This window comes from Lepisosteus oculatus, chromosome 12 (assembly GCF_040954835.1).
Source record: "Lepisosteus oculatus isolate fLepOcu1 chromosome 12, fLepOcu1.hap2, whole genome shotgun sequence".
Lineage (NCBI taxonomy): Eukaryota > Metazoa > Chordata > Actinopteri > Semionotiformes > Lepisosteidae > Lepisosteus > Lepisosteus oculatus.
The window spans coordinates 18,668,791-18,689,898 of record NC_090707.1 but is presented as its reverse complement, the minus strand read 5'-3'; the positions used below and the strand labels follow the sequence as shown (position 1 = coordinate 18,689,898).

General features: G+C 35.7%; 1 protein-coding gene across 1 annotated transcript in view; it reads left to right on the top strand.

Annotated features, from left to right (window-relative positions):
* The first annotated feature begins 1,512 nt into the window (after nt 1-1,512).
* The window catches only part of itprid2 (ITPR interacting domain containing 2), a 50,243-nt gene continuing 30,647 nt past the window's right edge, over nt 1,513-21,108 (top strand). Inside the window, exon 1 of the mRNA XM_015359012.2 lies at nt 1,513-1,610. The gene's annotated coding sequence lies outside the window, so the exon portion shown is untranslated. The remainder of the gene's footprint in view (nt 1,611-21,108) is intronic.

Below are 21,108 nucleotides of genomic sequence, written 5' to 3'. Positions count from 1 at the left end.
TGTGAGCATGAAGTTTCCTAATTCTACGTTGACATGTAATCCCTTGGTTTGAGCAATTAGTTTAATAAGTGGGTATTTTGATATCAGAGGAGACTTCATCTCCCTAAGACAGTTGCCTAAATTCTCCTAAGTAAAAACTAGAAACAAAGAAATTGTTCAGAAACCATTAAACATTTTTAAAAATGAACTTTGACAGTTTTTTATCAGAGGCATGCTCATTTATTTGTGCACAGTTTTGCCTAAGGTTTCATTATATTTACAACAACACTATGCAAATGTTAATGATCACATTAATTGATTATGTACATCAGGGTCATTCTGCAAAATAGTTTGATCTCAAAATACTACATTGAAAATGATCTCAACAAAAAGACACCAAGTCAAAGATTGCAGTAAAGGAGGCCACTCTTTCCCTGTTTATTAGCATGTGGTCAGGTGTACTAACAACGCCGATGTTTTGCTTCTGCACGTATGGTAACCAAACCTCTAAATATTGAGATTAAAGCACCCGAATATTTAAAACATTCGAATGTCATATTTCAATATTGTGCAGGATGAATAGGCTGAATGTACTGTATATTTAACTATACAATGTAGTTCCGCGTAATTGTGTAAAATGTTGGCTTGTCCAATATGAAACGCCTATTGAGTCACAAAGCTATACACGGCAAATTCGAATGTCCCTCGTTATTTAATGATTATTAATGTTTGTTGGTAGAACAGTATCGCCCTTTCATTGGAAAGTCTTGGCAGCATATGACTAATATATCAGTTAGATTTTACATAATACTAATGGAGTTGAATTAAGACTTCAACTGATTTGACGAAATACTTTCAATTCGCAATAAGTGCCAAAAGATCAGAATATAACGTTTATTTCGGATAGTGTGGTGAATACCCTTTACATCAATAAGAGGGGTGGCAATATTCATACTTTGTATTGTCTTTGGTGAATATGAAGAATGAGGTTTATTTTACTTAGAACAATGTGCACACTATTGTTTCTTCTTTCTTAGTTACTCTTAATATAAATGAATGGGTAATTCGGGTTTTTTGTAGTACAGTGGAAATGTACGAATCTTATCTTTTACTTTTAAAATATGGTCACTACTTAAAACCATATTTGCAGACGCTTTTCTTCCGTAGATAAAGCCTAAATACGCAGGGATTTTATTTTTTAGAAATATTTACATATACAGTTCAGTTTGTTCCACGAACTTCTAAACCAGATGTGCTTCTAGACTGTTAATGTTTTTAATTAACAAAAAAAGGACAGCCCGTATAGCAGTCTAAAAGTAGGTGATTCAGCATCTGTGCTATACACATTATATATTAATTATTTCTGCAGTAACTCCTCACTTCACCGTATGGGCTGGAGTTGTTTTTCTGCAGCGGGTAAAGAATGAATCGACAGTATTATACAAGGAAAAACTCGTCCTAATCTGCAGGACTCTGTACACAGCGACTCGCCCCTGTTGTGTTATGTTACTTTGTATCCCAGCCGGAAGCGGAAGCTCAGTTGCTTTATAAAGTTTGATCAAGTTTGCCAAATCCCGTGGAGTTGCTGTTTGCATGGCCACTGAAACTACTGAGTAAAGTGCATTATTATGGTAAGACTATTTGCGATATATATATATCATTGTTTTCTGCTCTTGGTAAGCACTGATCTAAACATGGATTTAATACAGGAAAAGTTTTGTTTTAGAAGTAATTTGTCATTGTCTAGTAACTCTTACTTGATGTAATTTAAAATAGCTAAACAGATTTATTTCTGTCGGAAGTGGGCGATATCTTTTTGAAACCTTTTACTACAGTTGTCTCCCATTGTATTAAGTAATTTAAATAAACATTCAAGACTCTTTAACAAATAACAAGTTTGGAAGCGATCGTGTTGTACGGACGTCATGGAAATTAATACACGCTATCACTATAGTTTTGTGATTGCCGATCAACTTAAACTCCTGTTGACTTGCTGGAGAACTTTTATAGTCTTGAAAGAAAAAAAAAGAACTGAAGTTCCTATTTCAAGATGACAACACCACTGGGGTGTGTGCGCGAGTGTTGCAAGAGCCTTCTTTCTTATTTCAAGATAGACGTTCACCTGTGTATATCAAATTATGCGAATTATAATTTTGTAATTGGCTAAGGTTCAGTTTTCATTTGGTCAGGTGTTCAAGAATCAAGGATCGGAGATGTTCCTTGCACCGTTTTTTGCCCCTTTTTTTTTTACTAACGTTAAAGTTAAAAACCCCTGTGTCACGTAATAACTATGTTTTATTGTGAAAATAGTTTATTATCCATTAACCTGTTCACCCGCAAATCAACAATATACCGTTGTATCAATACATACACTTCTTATAGTTTCAGGCTTTACATAACATACCTAGTTATTTACAAATAGTTTCTCTTCTGTCTTAAGGTTATGAATGTGTTGTTAATTCCCGGACAGAATCTGTTTTAAGGATGTTTTTTTTGTTATTGCAGTGATTTTTAATAATACAATACATTAAGAAATAGGGAAAAAATACTTGTCAATTTTAATGCTAAACCGTGCACTTGTTTTCTCGGTCTATTTAAGGGCAGTGTGAGGCAGTTCACCAACTTATTTATTAGAAAGAATGCTATAGAAACTCAGTGTCTCCAACACGTGTCCTGGTGAACTTCAAACCAGTTACTCTTATACTGTACGTTCCCTATATTATCTGTTTCTGAAGATTGAGCACTCCTAAGTAATGTTTATTATTTGAGAACTCTGATCCTTGAGAGCTAAGAAATATTCAGATTTTTTTTTTGTTCCATGTGATCTCTAAATTGCTAATTTCATTTAGTCAGGGAATTTAGTGATTTATGGTTAAACTGTTCCAGATCTTGCTAATTTAATTTAACCAACAAAACTTGCTGAGCTGGAGCTCTCCAGAACCTATGTTGGAGACCCCTACTGTAGCCAGACCAATGTCCTTCCTTACAAAAAGCAGAACAAACACTGGAATTCATCTAGCCCATTGTAGCAGATTACTGATATACGAGGTTCTTTGTGTTTCACCAATTCACCATTCTTTTCCGAAGCACTGTTGCAGACAAACTGCTATAGTTGTCGTATTGTCTGTGTAAAAGAACTGTGAGAGTCTGGGCTCCTCAGAAAACGATTGTTACACAAGTCAAGTAAGTATGGGTTGAAAATGTGTTGTCCTTTGCAGGTCAAAATAAATGTGATTGATTCACTGCTCTTCTTTTGTATCCTATGCATTAAAAGAAGTTTGCATTGAAAACCTTATATTTGGCCATAGAATTATGGTTTGTGTTGGATTCTATAATCTTGCCTTTAGGATGCACACAACCTTTAACGTCTTTTAAATTGTATAATAATTCTGCTTTATTAGCAGGAGACACTGGAGTATCCATTGACTTGGATATTGAATATAGCTTCTGTCAGTATTCCATAGGGCAGCTTCCTTTCAAGATCTTTCTCCTGTAATGAGAATGTTATAGGTGACATGGCTGTGTGCAGACTGAGGCCTCTTCTGGCCTGTACTTTTTCATATATTAATCATTTACTCCAATGGGCTTGTTGAATCTCAGTGTTCTGCTTTTTGTGTCTTTGTTACACCTGGAAAAGCATAAAAAAGAAGACTTTCACATTCATCTTATTTTGCTGTTATCCTGTCAAATTCCATTTTCTTATTTTAACTGTTTGCAGTACAGTTGACTTATTTTAATGCTTTTAACTCCCTCTGCAGAAGGTTTGAATTCTAAACATTCCCCACTAGTTATCAGAACTTCAGAGGAATGATTTGATTGTTTTTATCAATCGAAAAACAAAATGGTTTCTATTGAATGTGATGTGAATAGCAGATTATAGTTGCATTAGAGCACTTTCATTCTTCTCACCTGAAGAAGGCTCCACAGCTGAAATGTTTTTTTTTTGCTGAAAATATCTTCTCTTTTCAGCATGGAATAAAGCTTTACTTGTTCTTTTGCAGCCTATGCATGCCGACATGGCTGCCTACTTAAACTATATTTGTATTATAATTCTTTATCTTTTCATACTAGCTACCTGAATATGCTTATTTTATATGCAGAAATACCACAAAACGACTAGTGTGACTGTTTGATTTCTTTTGATAATAACATTGTAGAGGTGGGGAAATTGCTAAATAAGCATCTATGTTTGTTCTTTGCCTGGTGCTTGTATTGAAACCACTGGGAGTGAAGTCAAAGCTTATCCATTTTCTGTTAATAAACGCATGGATTAAGTATGCAGCAGGAGGTCAATACTCAGGGGAAACTGAAGGTGTGTTTTGAGTGATATCAGTTTCAACTCTCTTGCATGAGTGTTTCCTTTAGTGTGTGAACGGCTTATCTTTTTGGAAAGCATTTAAGCTTCTTGTGCTTTTACTGTGCCTTTGTATTTAAGATCATCCAGATCTTAAACTCACCTTGACAAGCATAGTATAAATTCAGTGGATTCCAAAAGGCCAGGGCTATGAGAGATCCTCTATACTAGAAGGAAATTTTAAAATAATTTTGTTGTTGATAAAATCATTATGTTGAGGAATGAGGAAATAATGGTAGGGTTAAATCATGATGTATTTGCTTTGCATACTACATGCCTTCTGGTGGGCGGATGTTTGTTGAGTTAGGTGTAGTCCTGCATTTCTTTCAAGGTGTTAAAGTTGTTGCAAGTCCCTCTGTGCATGATAAAAGGGAATTATAATGTAGCCTAAACAGTGTAAGAAAAAGGTTTTTGAAAACTTTTACTATGGTAATCATCAGAAGAAACCACCTCATGCATGTTTGTTTTTAGAAACAAAATCAAGTATAAGGATGTTTTAAATTGATTAAATGTATTTGGAGTGTATCCCACTTATCAAGAAGGCAGGACATTTATGCCAGTGGTATGCTGGAACATGACCTCAGCTGGGCAGTAGAGCAAAGTCCTCTTGTGCAACAAATCCACGTTTTATGCAGAACACCCTGATGGACATGGGCAAGTATGACGCAGACCACTGTGCTGATACACTAGACCAGCGGATGAGGAGGTCCATTGTGATGTGCGATGATGTGGGCAGTAGTGCCTAGTTAATGCAGATCTGCACTTGTAGTGATTAATGGCCATCTGATTGCATGGCTGTATATGACTTGGAGTTTATCCTGATATGACAACATTACATGCAAAATCATCCTTCGTCTGGTCATATAAAGATGCCTTTCTTGTGAGATGCAAATGTGACAGAAATGCAGTGGATACCCTACTCGCCAAATTTGAGCACTTTTGCACTTATATGGTATCAGCTTGGATGGTGTCTGGAATCTAGAGTTCAGATACTAGTGAACAGGTGCGTGCTTGTTCAGGCCCTATGAGAGGAGTATGACAGAATCCCACAAGAACAGGCAAAACCTATTTCAGATGTGTAAAGCTTATGCTGTATTACAGCATAATGGCCACACCTTTGACTAACCTGTGACTTTTACAGTCCTCCCCCTCAACTCTATTGATGACGAATTTTTATCGGCATAATGAGTTTACCTGTAATGTTTGTTCAATAAAATGTCAGCACAACTGTGAAAAAACATTCACTTTTTCTGGTAAATGTGAATTTGTTGAAGTTATAAGGGATGTTTACAGTAGTTGGGAAGGGCAAACTCGCAGTGTGAATTTAGCTATATGTTGTACAAGTCCAGTCAAGCTATTCTTTTGTATTTTTTAAAAGCACATTCCACAGCAGTCAGTGGTTCATTTGTGCTATTTTACTTTGTTTGAAATATCGATTTTAAAATTTCAAGAGTTACTAATTTGGCACTTGGCCAAAGTACTGTTAAGACCATTGAGTATTAGGTAAGAATTGCATTATCAGTATTGGAAAATTGATCTCACCAATATGTATAACGTTTAACATTGTTTCTGGATCTAGAATCATCATCATATATATACTTTTAATTTTGTCCCACTAAAACAGTGAATGCTTTGTAACATTAACATTCAATACTTACTCATTTTTAATCTGGAAGTGTTTCACCAAAGTTTCATGTTGCTGGGTTTTGTGTAAATATTCTGATGCTATAAAGGCTTGTTCACTGATAGAAATTATGGAACAGCAAATGACCATCGATAAATGATAAGAAGCAGTGGTTTTTGATGTGCAGTAAACTACAGTTTACCCTGCCACTTCACTCACTAACAGCAACATTTAGACAGTTCAACATTACTGCTTGGAGCTTGTTGCTACACTCAAATGTTTGGGAAAAACCTGGATTTTCCTAGGCTGTTGTCATGCAAAATGACATGTCCTATATTCTGGGGAAAAGCATTTTTCCCCAAACTAGACATTTTTGATTATAAGAGTGTCCATTTCTTTGTATACTTGAATGGAGAAACACTGATGAGAGAAGAAAATAAAGTGCTGTAGATCTGATGTAGAAATGACCTGAGGCTCTGACCACAGGAAACTGACTTGGCTTTTTTTTTCTTTTTTAGGGTTCTGCAGACTGTTCCTATTTTCTTAAGCCACAAGAGATTTTCTAGGTCTAAGTTAATTTTTGAGGGGAAGCGATTCTAGAGTTGTCTGTACAGACAGTTCCCAGATGTTTCTTTCATACAAAAGCACACAATTTCTTTACATTGCTAGTATAAAGTATTAGCCCCATAGAACTGAAATATTGCTGGTTTTAAAATAAACTTAGTAGTCTTAAAGTCGTAAGGTTCTCTGTGCTTTGGTGAGAAAGTATGGTGATATCATTTCTGAAACAACCCACCTATTACTCATTATTACATGCTTAAAATTCATACCTTCAGCTAAATTAGTATGACTAAGAAATTAAATGCATGATTTTCTAATCTACATACAAAACTACAGTTTATGATGAGCATTGCCAGTACAAAAGCAACTTCTAAGCCTCTGATGAACATTTAGTAGGCCTACTGATTTATGATTTTATGTTTAACATGGATTATAAAGATTCAGATTAGTTTTAAGGTCTTCAGGTGCTCTTCCTTTCTGCTCTCTTTAGTGTTTTTCTTTTCCTGAAACAAAACATAACAGGAGAATTGGAACGTGGTCTATGTTTTCCTCTTATTTCCAGATTACTGACATGCAGAGTTTCTGTTTGCAAAAGTTTATTTATATTCTTATTTTGTTCAATGGTACGGCTAAAGCTGAGACCAAATAGAATGTTTGAAACACTTTTTTTCCTTACCTTTTTTCTGTTTAATCTCTCTGTAATGTCTAGATGGGGACGAAAACCAAGCTTAATTCCTGATATGGTCAGACACGTAGATTTTTTTGAAGATGTGCAATAGGCTTAGAATTGTTCTGTTGTAATTATGGTTTAGTTTTAGAGGTTGAGTTTCACAGTGCTGAAATTTTACCTGATTATTTTCTGTTAGGTGCATTTCAGTGCACAAAATATCTATTTACTCCACAGTGCATGGAGTACCTTTAGAAACCATACTGTAAATCTTTCTTTTTGTAAAGGTTTTTCTAAGGGAAAAACTCTAAGGGTTTTAAAAAAGTAGTTAATGTGGATAAGCTATATAGTATATTTCCTTTTTTATATACAACCAAAAATAATAATGGTTCTTTTCATCATTTAGAACCCACACTCTGTAATTTTATTTAAATAAGGAATTGGTGTGTACTGATCTCCTAATGCAAGCAATTGGCAGATTACAAGGATGATGGTAGATTATTAAAGAAAAAAGCCATTTAAGTGCTGTCTCAGAATGAATTGAATATAATGGAAAGGTACTCCTTTGTCCAAAATATCTTAAAATAAGAGAAATAGGGGATATTGTTGTACTGTTTCCTTATAATTATGTATTAGTTCTTCACTTCCTCAAGAGAAGAATTGTCTATGTCTATATTAGTTGCCCATATAAGGTGTTTTTTGTTTAGATTTTTTTGTCTCAAAACTCAGAAAAGGGTGTAATTCTTTATATGTCAATGAATCATGTAAATGGAAATCTGTTTGAAATTGTATATTACACGGCTATATTACAATTGTTTTGGTCCTAAACTATATATTGGACATTTAAATATATAATTAGGTGAACTTAAAGGTTAGGCTGTAATTATCTTAAATCAATACCCTGTTATTTTCTTAGCCTACGCTTCCCATATGGGACAAACTTCTAAGTTGATTCCTTTGCAGGTTAATGATTGACAGAAGTTTTGATTCTACTTCTTAAGTTATGCATAGACTTTGTTCAAGTAAAGTGTACTTTAAAGTTTCACAAAATAACTCTTATGGAGTCTTTTTTGTTTCTTTTCCGTTGGTCTTAAAAATGAAATCGATGAAGCACTGATTGAGGAGTCATAATAATATGATTCAATTTTTATGGGTTAATGTATCGTCACTAGATTTTTCCATTTTTAAGAACATGAGAAAGTTTTCTGCCTTGTAGCTCTGGGGCCCTTGTTTGCAATGCAAACCACTGTCCCACCAACAATAAGGACTTAAGTGGGGAAGAAAAAAAAAAGATGGGTCTGTACTAAAAGAAACAAGTTTGTTTTCAGGTTAATGAATAAGGCTTATTCATGTAAACATAATGGGAAGTTTGTCTCTCAGAAACTACCAGAAGACCTACAGTACAAGGTTTGTTTTTGTTTTGTAGTAAAATGGCATTTATTCTTTAGTCCCTTAAATCTAATTTATGACCTTTTCCCTAAATATGTACATAACCATTTCCTCCATTCCTCTCTTCCATTTGAAAATAATTTTCATTTACTTAACATTTCTTACCTTTAATAAGTATTTTATTCATATATTATTTTTCTGCTTTAATGAAATCTGTAGATGTTGATGTAGTGTGTGTAGGAACTGCGATGGCCATGGTTTAATTGTAAGGGTTATTGGTTGTTCAAAGGAAATATAAAAAAAAAAATCATTGTTTATGAGAGCAATAATTTATTTTAATTACAGGAGAAACATCTGAAATATCAAGATCCTGTTAAACAGGACTTATTGCCACTGTGCACAACCAATCAAGTGCAGTGTGTGGTGATGGCTGGAAGGATTTCTTTAGAGAGGGTGGAACATCTTTAGGCTGCAGTATATGATACGTGTTGGCCCTAAGGTTCAAAAAGGAAAGGCCATTTTAATTTGTGTGAATACAGGAACATATTTTTATACCTCCCCATGCACAAATTCCTGTGTACCTTATCCTTCAGTATGCTTCTGACATTCTATTTGTCCTTGTGTGGTGTTCTTAACCTAGTAAAAATACGCTTTCTGCCTCTATCATGAATTATCTTGTAAGGAACTACCGTGACTGCAATGTTTGTGCCAGAAAACTGCAACAGTAAACTGAAAAGTACACAGCCGGAAAAGAGCTGCCGTTGCCCTCCAACAAAGAAATCTAAGTTTTATCTGGCTTCAGTTTGTGTTTGAAACGGAGCTACCCACCCAGAAGGCAAGGAGACGTGTACTGTTGCAATCTGTATCCTTGTCTGCATCCTTGTGATTCAACAGCTGAATGCTCTCAGATCCTTTTATCGTCACATCTTGGATGCCTCTCTGGCCTGAGGTTAGTCCTCCGGGAGATGAAAAGAACCAGCTGCTGAATACACTGGTGTTAAGGCAGCACAAGTTAGATATTTGCCTTGTATGACTGTATCTTCAAACCAGTGCACATCCAGAGCGATTGGGTTCATTCTATGTTGTTATGGTGGTGTCATCTGGATAATATCTTTCTGATTTCCTAAAATGGCTGGTACAGTTTTTATACCACTTTCCATCAGAGTGTTGGCTGTGCTCAGTTAAGTTGTAGTCGGTCTTAGCTTTTAGATGTTTACTTTGGCATCCTGCATTAACGTGTATAGAAAAGCTCACCAATTTTAGGTTTTACCATGACCTTCTGGTTAGCTGAAGAGTAATAAGGACTGTAACTTTTATTAGATTTTGATAAAGCAGGGGAGTTGGTAGTCAGGAAATGTAATCTATGGAACCATACTGTGCCAGTCTTTAAATGGGTTTTTGGAAAGAGAAATTGATACATGATTTGGACATAAATACTTTTCTTTCTAATATTATACTGTACATTGACGACCTTTACAGATGGTATTTGGGGGGAGGGCAGTGTTCACTAATGAATTTTTCAAGACCTTTTTATAAAATTCTCTTTTGAAGTTAATGAAATTTACTATGGAATATAATTTGTAGAGAATCAATGTAGTGGATTTATGGATATTCAAAGAGAAGAATATGCTGTATACAGACCTGTGCAAGAAAACATCTGATTGCAACACTTCATTAAGTGCTGGTTTCATCCTATACCATAAAACAGCTAACTATATACCCGGACAGTGAAACAACTTTGCAGAAATAAATATGACTCAAAATGTAATTCCTTGGAAATGAAAGATTTGGCCTAAAGGGATTCACGGGCATGATTATTCAATTTGCAAATCAAAACAGTCTAAAAAAAACTGCATGAGACGTTTTACAAATAAAACTTAAGTAGGAAATCGTCAGTACTAGATCTACTAAATGCTCTGAAGGGCTTAATATGATACTGGATAAACATTGCTACATTTATAGTCGGATAATCAAGCGGTATTTCAGGCTGAATTGTTTTCTAATGGGGGCAGAATTTAAAAGATTATTTTGTTAAAGCAGATTGTCTGCCTTCACCAGATTAAGCATTGTTTGAAATCTCTACTTGATGGTAATTACATTTGTGGGTCTTGTGCACAGGGTAACAGCACTGTGAAACACTACCTTTAAACGCCCTCTTAAGGTAAAAATATTTGCATAAAAGGACTTATCTCATGTACTGCAGCAGTCAGTTCAAACACAATATCTGAACATTGTAGTTCAAATAGGTGTCATAATTTAACCAGTCCAGCAGCCGCCCATTTTGTTGAGGTTGATCATGTGATTTCCTGTCTCAGATATGGGGGTTTTGAAAAAGTCCACATTTGTAGGCAAGCTGATGACATTAACAGTATAGGCTACATTCAATGAGGGATTCATTCTGGATATTTCTTTCTAACTTGTAAACACCTTATGGATTAAACAAAATTAGATTTCAAGATGTCTTTAAAAGTGGAATTGATAAAGATTTTTATATTTTCTAAAACGTTTTCTAAAGAATTATATTTTGAAAACATTAAAACGAATTAGATGAATTGCAATTTGACTGTTCTATAACATATTGCATACTGTCTACATACAACTTGTTAAAAATATGCAGGTTTTATGTATTAATAAATGTGTTTTGTGCCAGATCAATTACTATATTCCCAGATTAAAAAAAAATGCAGTGTAATTGCCCTTGCATGGAATGCTTGATTAATAATATTTCTGTCTAGCCAAATGTGCATATCATGATGAAGGCATGTTTATGCCAAAATGTTGATATTTTCAAATAAAAAGAATGCAATGTTATCTGTGTTGTTGTTCTATTCTTAAAATGTATGTAATTAGGCTGTTTTTTTCTGAAGATTCGTTTTCTGACCTGATAGTTTCCTGTGTAAGCTGTATACTAAGGTTAAACTATTAACCTACTACTAATATAACTGCTTCTTCTCCTGCTCCTAGTCAGAACCCCATGAATATGTGTTTATATGTGTGCTTTTTTCTTAATAGCTAGATCATTGTTTTTACCACCAGTATTTCCCAGGTCCTGGTTTTGATCTGCAGTGTTTTTGATAGTAAATAATTATGAACTCTTTCTGCAAAGAAATAATCAGAAATAATGTAATTGCAAAAATAGAAGGTTACAGAGACTCCAGTTATTCTCATGCATATGATTCAGACAGCATTTTGTACAGACATTTATTGCTCCAGTATCCATGCTTGGTTTTGTTTAAATTGTAGCGGAAACATTCCCTAATCTCTTAAGAGTAGAACCACTACTAAAAATGTAGTTTATTTAAAAATGACATATTGCTTATGTCTCAACTGCAGCCCTGGTAATGTTACTTTTGAAAGCAGTCTACAATGTTAGTTTAAAAAGAATTGGTACCCTTAATTGTCTTAAAAGACTGGTTATTCAGTGTAAAGCTTCTTTAACACAGGTGGACAATCTTGTGTCCCTAGATCCACATCACGCCTGTGCAATATTTTCATCTGAGAAGAGGTTTGCATTACTCTACAAAATGCAGGAGAAAATAAGTGATTTTCCTGAATTAAGCAGTGCAAACTGAATGTACGATTTTCCTTGTGCTGTGGTAACCCTGATACAGTTTGATTCAAAAACCGTGTTCAAGCATCAGAGATTTTGAAGTGAAGAGAAAAGGTTCTGCAGTCATTTTCTTCAGTTAGGTATCTGAGCTGGAGTGAATTACACTGGTTGGGCTCTAGTTCAGTCAAGTGAATTTCAGATTAACTGATTGCTCAGGATATGGTCTGTGACTTCTGCAGAGTTTAAATTTGATTGGTAAACTATACACAAAGTTTGTGTTTTGAGATCGTATGGGACATGGGAACTTTCAAAATTGACCTCTGCTTTTCCAGCCAGCTATTAAGATGGCTATTGTATACTTCAGTGAAAAATAATTGAGGTCATCACTCACCACTTCAATATAAAACGTCTTATCTTAATCTTCAAGACGGTGATGAAGAGCCAGTGATGGGAGTGTGATGAATGCCTTTAGCATGTTGGCAGCATTGTAAGTCACTTTGCCAAACACATAGTAGGCTCTACACATAATATTGACAATAAGAGGAAGCCTTTCAGTCCATCTCCTTGATTTGGTTATTAGTAGCTTATAGCTCTAAGGATCTCATCCATCTGTGTCTTAATAGAAGTCAGGGTATGAGCTTTGACAACATGAGGGAAGCTTGTTCTGAATTCCCATAACCTTTTATGTAAAGAAATGCACTCTGCTCTCAGTTTTAAACACACTTCCCCTTGGTTTATATTTGTCATTTAGTTTGTGTTTCACTGACTCTGAAGACCTCCGAGTCGTCTTGATCAGTGCCTTTGACGATTTTGAACGCTTGAATTGGATCCCCTCATAATGCTGTTTGCACTTAGGTATATCCATTTAATTACCCAATCATTGGATATTTCATTCCTGTGGTTAACATTTTTGCCATACTCTGTGCATCAGTGCTGCAGATTATATTATAATTCTACCCTCTTGAACTTTAAACTAGATCCTTTTCCCCATGCCTTGTTGATCAGATATAATCCATCAGATCTGTGCAGATGTGCTGAAGCATACCAGTGACCAAGAAAGCTGAAGCTTTCCTCAGTACACCATCATCATCAGTCATGTGTTGTGTTTATCGATTTAAGATCTCCAGTTTTCTGTAGTGCGTGGCGTGGGCAGGATTCCTGTGAAAATCACTGATGTAATCTAACTTGTCAGGCATAGGAAAGTAGCTTCTGGCTTAGGTGTTTCCCGCTGGCTAAGGTGAGCTGCTTTTTTTGGCTTAAGAACTTGATTACATCTTATAAAGAGAGGTGACTTAATCTGTTGGATGTTAAGTCTCATGAAAATAAAATGCAAAACAATAGCAGTGTCATCAGTATTCTGGAGGCTGGACTAATTCAAGACTGTTGATCACCATGTGATGTTTTTGTAACCTGGCAAGATATCACAAAGCAAACACCATGATGGCTTACAATCTAGAAAACTGTTGATGATTTACTTATCCTGTGTCTGTTCAGTACAACATCAGTGTGCATGCTACAAAACATGTAATTTTCCTCATTAACATTATGAATTTGTTGTAGCTGTAAGTGGTTTATTTTGATACCATACCATGGAGATTAAGTAGTCCCAGTAAATCTGTTAGATACATCTGTTGCATAACCACCAATTGTCTTGAAGCATTGTGAAGAAATAAAGCATTGATATCTACTTCTGGAAATAATATTTAAGAAGGTGCCTGCCTCTTCTGAATCCCAAATGTCAAAATGGGAAAGCAAAGCGAGAGCTTCAAAGAGTGCCCATCATGCCCAAGAGATTCATGGTAGACACTTTCCTATGAGGTGTGGCCAGTAATAACCAGAAATCATTTGTAGAAAATGTGTACTGTTCTAGTCCAGGTTCATAGTTACACAACTATTAACATAATCCAATTTTTCTTTAGAAACCTGCTCCTGCCCTCACCCAAAACCCTCACCAGCAACCTCCAGAGTCTCTTCCACTGTCCAATTGCTACAGAAAATGTGTACCTGTATCAATGTAGTCAAACCTGCTTTTAGTTGCTGCTCTGCCTCATCAAACCTCTATTCAACACCATAAACTGCAAATTCATTCTTAGCATCCTAAAAGTACTGCTTCAGCCTAATGTTAAGTATTTTAATACTACTAACCCCTGCACCTAAAGCTACACCTCATGTATCTCAAACCCCCTAACACTCTCAAAATTCAGTGATCCCAAACTTGACAGCTGACACTCGAGCTGTCACACCTTCTCGAGTTTCAACAGGAATTTTTTAGACAAGTGAGCCAAGACTGTTGCCATACTACATACAGCACCATAGATACTGTACCTGATCTTTCAAGCTCCTTGCTCAGTACCCTGTGATTCTTGCTAAACGTGCTCCATCTTGCTGAATGGAGGACAAATCCTTTGCTGTAGGGAAACGGGTTCAACCACTGCACATGGTGTTGTGTTTTGTGGCAAATGTATGTCGGTGAGAGATGAAGATTCTCTGTTTGAGAGGAGGGCTTCATAGTTATATGCAGATTGATCAAGTGTAACTAATTAATGTCTATTACTTTCTCCTTCATTGCCATGAAAAACCACCTGCACTTTAATGTTCCCGTTTCATAACAATATTCCTACACTTGCAGAATGTACTCCCCTCTACATTCCAAAAAGACGACCCTTTATCCTTTCACTCCTGTGAAAGATGCAGGCCACATACCAAACTACATCTGGTGTCATTATACAGTCTTCTCAAATGAATGATGATGGTTACAAATTCAGAATCATTCATTGAAAAGGAGAACAAACCTGCCCAGCACACTCTTCACGTCACTTGCACTAACTGCCAGTTGTTAGGTGAGGATCCTAATAGATAGGTTTAGAGGAAAGAGGCCAGGTTAATTGTTCTGTCATTTACATTCAGTATTTTACACAAGTGATGAGGTGGAAACTCTGTGCTCCTGGGAGCACCATAAGCATACATTTGCCATATGAACATGTCGATACAAATGAAATTGTATTGGTAACTTAGGTTCTGGAACATGCAAATGTACTTGTCTTTCATGTGATCTACCGAGCTGTGAATTCTCACGTCAGACCACTGGAGAAAAGCAAAGGGAAGGCCACCAGATAAAAGGGCTATATTATGAAAAATAAGCGTGTGAAAACACCTTTGTACTAATTTTAGTGTTTTTCCACTACTTGCCATACAGATAAGAAATAAAGGGACCAAACTGTAATTTACATGAAGGGAAACACCAGAGCAAGCTAAATCTTGTAATCTGTAAAGAAAGACTAAGTTTTCTTTTTGTTTTCTGGTGACTGCTAAAGGGAGCTTTGGCATCAAAGCATAATGGGGAGTAATATGAATAACCAAAGTAGTCCAAAATTAAGTAATACACTCAAGGACTTCTCAAGGTGAAATAAGTACTGTAAATATGAAATGCCATCCCTTCCTTTTTACAGAAGTTTATGGACTTTAGGGTGCAATTTAATACAGTATAAAGGATTAGAAGCAGAAAGGCTAAGTATTTAACATATTTTTAACCAGATCAGCAAAATTGGTACATTTAAGAAAATCATTTACAAATGGGAATATGCTATTTATATACTCTAATCAAGAATACATTCCAGGAGTGTGTCCTCAAGTTGTCTGTTTCGCTCCAGTGCAAAATGCACAGAGATATCTTTTAAAATTGTGATGCAGCAAGAGATTAGGAATCCATTTCTTTTGAGGAATTATTTTGAATTTAATCCTTTGGCAGTATCAGTTACAATGCGAATGCTGCCAAAGATCACCATGTAGCCCCTCTCTTCTTTTTGAATTACTTGAGGGGTATAGATGTTGCTCAAGGCCATGTAAATTAAATGCAAATTAGTGAAGCTAACTGTGTGATTTCCATTCTGCACCTGCTAGCAGTGTGTTGTTATGCCAACAGTTCAATAATATCAAGGTAGCTACTCATATGCAGCTGAAGATCAGAACGATCCCAGTTTAAGCCCACACTTGGTAAGTCCCATGGGTTGAAATCAATGCCAAGTATAGGTGTTCCCGCTTTAGAACTGTTGGACAGGTTCCAGGTATAGTTTCAGCAAACAATATTACAATGAAAGCGCTTGCGTCACAGACTTATTGTAACAGTGCACCCAAGTCTGAATTGTATACTGAATAAGCACAGAAGTCACTGGAAGTTCAAATACAACAAAGTACCTGCTTTCTGTTATGACTCTAATCATTCTAAACAACAAAAAAAAAACTGATTGCATGTGTAGCACAAAGCTCCAACGAAACCTCTTACAATAAGTTCTTTAAGTTGAGGCTCTGGTCTTACTTTGAAGCTTTTGTGAATTTCTTAAGTGACCTTTGTATTAAAGCATATCATATATTTTCTAATTTAAATTATTGATGCATTTTACTTTAAAGAATCCCTTCTGCTATTGTTGCTTATATCTCAGTATTTTATTAAGACGCCCACTTCTCTGAGAATTAGTCTGTTTCAGATCATTAGGTTAATATCCAGGCCTTCCTGCCAGCTTCTTTATAGGCAAATTTTAAAAACATCTGGAAGCCAAAAAGGATGCTGGAGCTAAATTTAGGGGTTAATGTTTCATTGGAGATTCCTTAGCATACTATTCATTGATATTTATTTTTTTTAAGTCATGGTGCTATTATTTCCCACACTACTATTGTTTAAATCTAGACCATTTATTTAAGAAATGTAAAATATTTTTAAAATAAACTTTTATATAAAGTGTTGGAAGCTTGTGTTCTCAGGACAACATCACAGGAATCATAGTGCTGTAGCCAAAGTTGTATTGGATTAGGAAGGAGTGGAGAAATGAGAAATGAATTACAGGTATATGACTATAAACTGCTTTCTGTAGCTTTGACACCCAGGTTTGTTTTCCTTGGACACTGTTGCTAGTGTGTTTCTCTCTTTGTTTTTTTTTATGAATCCTTGTGGAAAGAGAGAGTTAAAATAGAATTATCTCATACAGAAAAAAGTGTCAGCAATAGTGTTTCAGAACACAACTGTGAGTTTCCTTTGACGTTTACTATTAAGGCACAAGTGTTGGCAAGCCTTTGTGTCACCTGAAGCAATGGATATCTGCCTTATTTTAATCTCTGGAAGTAAGAAGTATTTAATTATCACTGCTGCTTTATATTTATCTTAAAGGATAGAACCTGCTGCAGTTGTTGTACATTAAGCTTATGTTCTTGACAAGGTCTTGGTTGTGTTTTACTGTAAGATTTAATTTTTCATAATTTATTTAATGTATTGGGCTTCCATATCACTGTGCCACACACAAAGCACGTTTCTGCCAGGGAGTAAAAAAAAACCCACACTATGGTAAGGCTTAAAAACTCGCAATTGTGACTTTTTATCTCACATTTGCGACTTCAAAATAGCCCACATTTTATTGTCTGTCCTTTTGTTATTGTAATGGATTCGGGTTCCGGGGCCTGTGCCCTCGCCGCTCCCACCCTAGTTTGTGCCTCACTGCGTTGGCTCGAACCCAGGTCTTGCCAGCGGAGCTAAAGAAGACCTTCTTTTTCAAGTAAAAAAGGAATTGTACCAAAATTATTTTGGATAGATTTGCAAAATGTTATTGTTAAACATTTAAAAGTAAATGTGATAAAATTTCAAAATCTTTAAATTTATTTTTATATTTAGATCTGATTTAGGTAAAGAATATGTTCTTATTATTAATCTGTTAATTATTTTGGCAAAATACTTCATCCACAAAAGTAAATGGTCTAATACTGCTTCCTCTATTAATGCTTTTAAAGTACAATTCTTTTTTTACTTAAATTCTATTAGAAATTTAAAGAATCAAAAGGCAAGACATACAATGGAAATATGTAAAAAGTATAAGTTTCAGCTTTTATAATTGTGAATTCCTCTGGATGGGAAGAGTCTATTTCTGTATCTTTTTGATATTTTGTCTCCTTTTTTGTATTTCTGGTGTTTAAATAGAAACGTTTTAAAAAAGCCCACCATCCACTATTCCATCTGGGTACGATGGAAGCTTCCCTGGCGGAAATGGGATTCCCTAAAAATTAGTGTTATTTGATTTTTTTTTTATCAGGGCACTGTACAGCACAAGTCTTCAGGCCTACAGATCCTATGATCCTGTACAATTCATGAATATTGTGTCGCCATAGAGGTTGTCTGATCTGGTTGCAGTGTGGTGATGGCACTGCCCTCCCCTGCGCATAACAGGGATGTTGGCCAGCGGGGTCTTCTTTAGCTCAGCTGGCAAGCTGGGCTCGAGCCAATGCAGTGAAGCACAAACTAGGGTGGGAGTGGCGAGGGCACAAGCCCTAGAACCCGAAACTGTTACAATGACAAAAGGAAAGACAATAAAATGTGGGCTATTTCGAAGTCGCAAATGCGAGATAAAAAGTCACAATTCTGAGATTTTAAGTCACAATTGCGAAATATGAAGTGTTTTTTTTTTTTTTTAGTCCCTGGCAGAAACAGGCTTCCGTACAGTGATGCAGTGATTATCATTGCTGCCTTGCAGCTTTGGGGTCCTGGGATGCTTTATGAATGGAGTAAACATAGACAGAACATGCAAACATGGGTTTCCAGGTGTTTGGGTTCCTCCATAGTCCACAGATTTACTGGTAGGTTAATTGCCCCTTGTGTGAGTGTGTGTATCTATGTGATAGACTATCCTCCCATCTGGGGTGTGTCCCTGGTTGGTGCATTTTGAACAGAACAGAACATTGGGAATGAAAGCAGAAATTTATACAATATGTTTTATTACTAGATTCTTAAACTGAAGAGTGCTGAATGAAATAGCCAGAATGGTGGAGCACTCGGATGATGTACAGTATGTCTGTGCCCTATATCCCTCTGAATTTATTGCACAGCAGAAGTGACTCAATAAAAGTTTGCCTTCTAATTGAGGACACGAAAGTGTAAATTGCTTACTTGCTTATTTCTTATTTTGAAAACTTTGGTAAGTGGTATCCTAAGCATTTAGACCAGTGTTATATACACTGTAGATTTTCTGTTCTACTAAGTGAGAAAGGGAAGAGGAGAGGGTGACAAAGTGTCTTGCTTAAATTATCCAGATGAAAGCAATGCTCTCATCAATTTCAATTTTTAGTTTCATGCTGTTCCTCTTCAATGCTGTACCCTTTTAAAGTATAATATGCACCTCTGACATTGGTGTTTATAGTAGCTGCAACAAGTCCAATGTCTAAAATGGAAATGAACATGTGCACTTCTGTATATATTGTCTGTACTTAAATGGGTATGCTGCCAAGTTGAAACAGATTGTTTAGCTTTGTTTCTTAGTTCACATGGACTTAGTATTAGTTCAGTCTAATTCCTTAAAAACAGACATAATGCCAAGATCTGTACTTTTGTTAATCTGGTGTGAACGTTTCTGAAAATTGAAATCAGACTGCCAACTAACTTACTTTCTACACTTAACTGATACAATTTCAACTAATCATTGGTCAGAATATCTCTAAGTAGATACTGTACGTGCTGTGTGTTTACCTGACAATTAAACATTGTAGCTGACGATGCCCTCTTCCAATTTGTCTGAAATTGTAAATTGCAGGACAAAAGCCTGAGATTCCATCCAGTGTTTAGATTGTGTTGATATAATACTGTTATTGTGATAATCTTTTGGAATAATGGGGAACAGTAATTCTGATGCATCTTTAAAATAACTGGTTTCATTGAAGAAGCCTGCGATTGAAACTTCCCTGTAACAAAATAACTTTTGCGACCGACTCTCTTGCAAACATTTTCTATTCCTGTTATTAACAGTCATACTAGTACATATTAGTGCTCGAGTGAACCTGTTTTATGATGTTTGGGTGTGCGCTCAAGACCTTTATGTTCATTCAGATATTTTCTGGTTTGCAGAATGCAATAAGAACAGCCATGGCTGTTCCTTCTCAAACTGTCAGCTGTGTGATGGGTTTAGGGGTATTTGTTGTAATATCGAAAGTCTCAAATACTGTGGTCTGCTCTTTCTTCCTCATGGGCACCAATGCAAAGTACTTCGGGAGGTTTATGAAGTATGTCTGTGCAACCAGCACTTTGCATTTCTGTATCGGGAAAACAAACAATTGCAGAAATTACACTTGACAGTCTGTAAAATTGTGATTTTTTTCATGATTATTATGGAAATAAATGATTCAAATTACTCATTATTCCAAGATGTGAAAGGTTTTGACAGCTTTACTGTATGTCGCAAAATAGTTGTCAGAATTACATTTTGGTGCTCTCGTAAGAAGGTTACAGTTTCTGCCGGATGATGATGTGATTTAACACAGATGAACGCAACATCGACCACTGCCAGAATTGTGCTTTTTTGCTTTCAATAAAGATTCTGTCTGGAGCAGACATGGAAAAGCAGTACTTGCTCTTCAGGCTGTGGCAGTTTAAGAAAGGTATTGGTTTCTTAAAACCTCAGGTGCCTCAGTGTCTGAAACTGGGTTGCAAAATGCGTGCAGAATTGTTTCAGGAAGTAGCTACTGTTATTATTTATCCATGTTCATTCTTCCTTCAGGTCAAACATTGTATCATATGAATTCTGTAGTGGAACACTTACTTACTTTTGATGATTAATATCATGCCACATCATTGCTAAAGGGTGATACTTGTTGAAAATGAGTTTTTTGTTCTTAAACATTTTCAAATATAATACTTCTCTTACCCTGTTACTCCTTGGAAATCATTAAATATGCATAGAAAAAAACATATTTGAATAATACATATAAAATTCATTATTCTTTATTTGGAGGAAGATCAGTATTTGCACAATATTTAGGAAAAGTATGGGATAATGTACAGTCTTCTTAGGAAAGCTAATAATAAACGGATGTCAGAAAATGCTTTCTCATTTCCAAGAAGATAATTCAGCAATTCATACAAGAATGAATATTAAAATAACTTACTTTGGAAAACTGTATGCTGTTACGAAATCCCAGCTAGCTTAGTTGGGAGTTAATTGGCCAACAATGTTTGT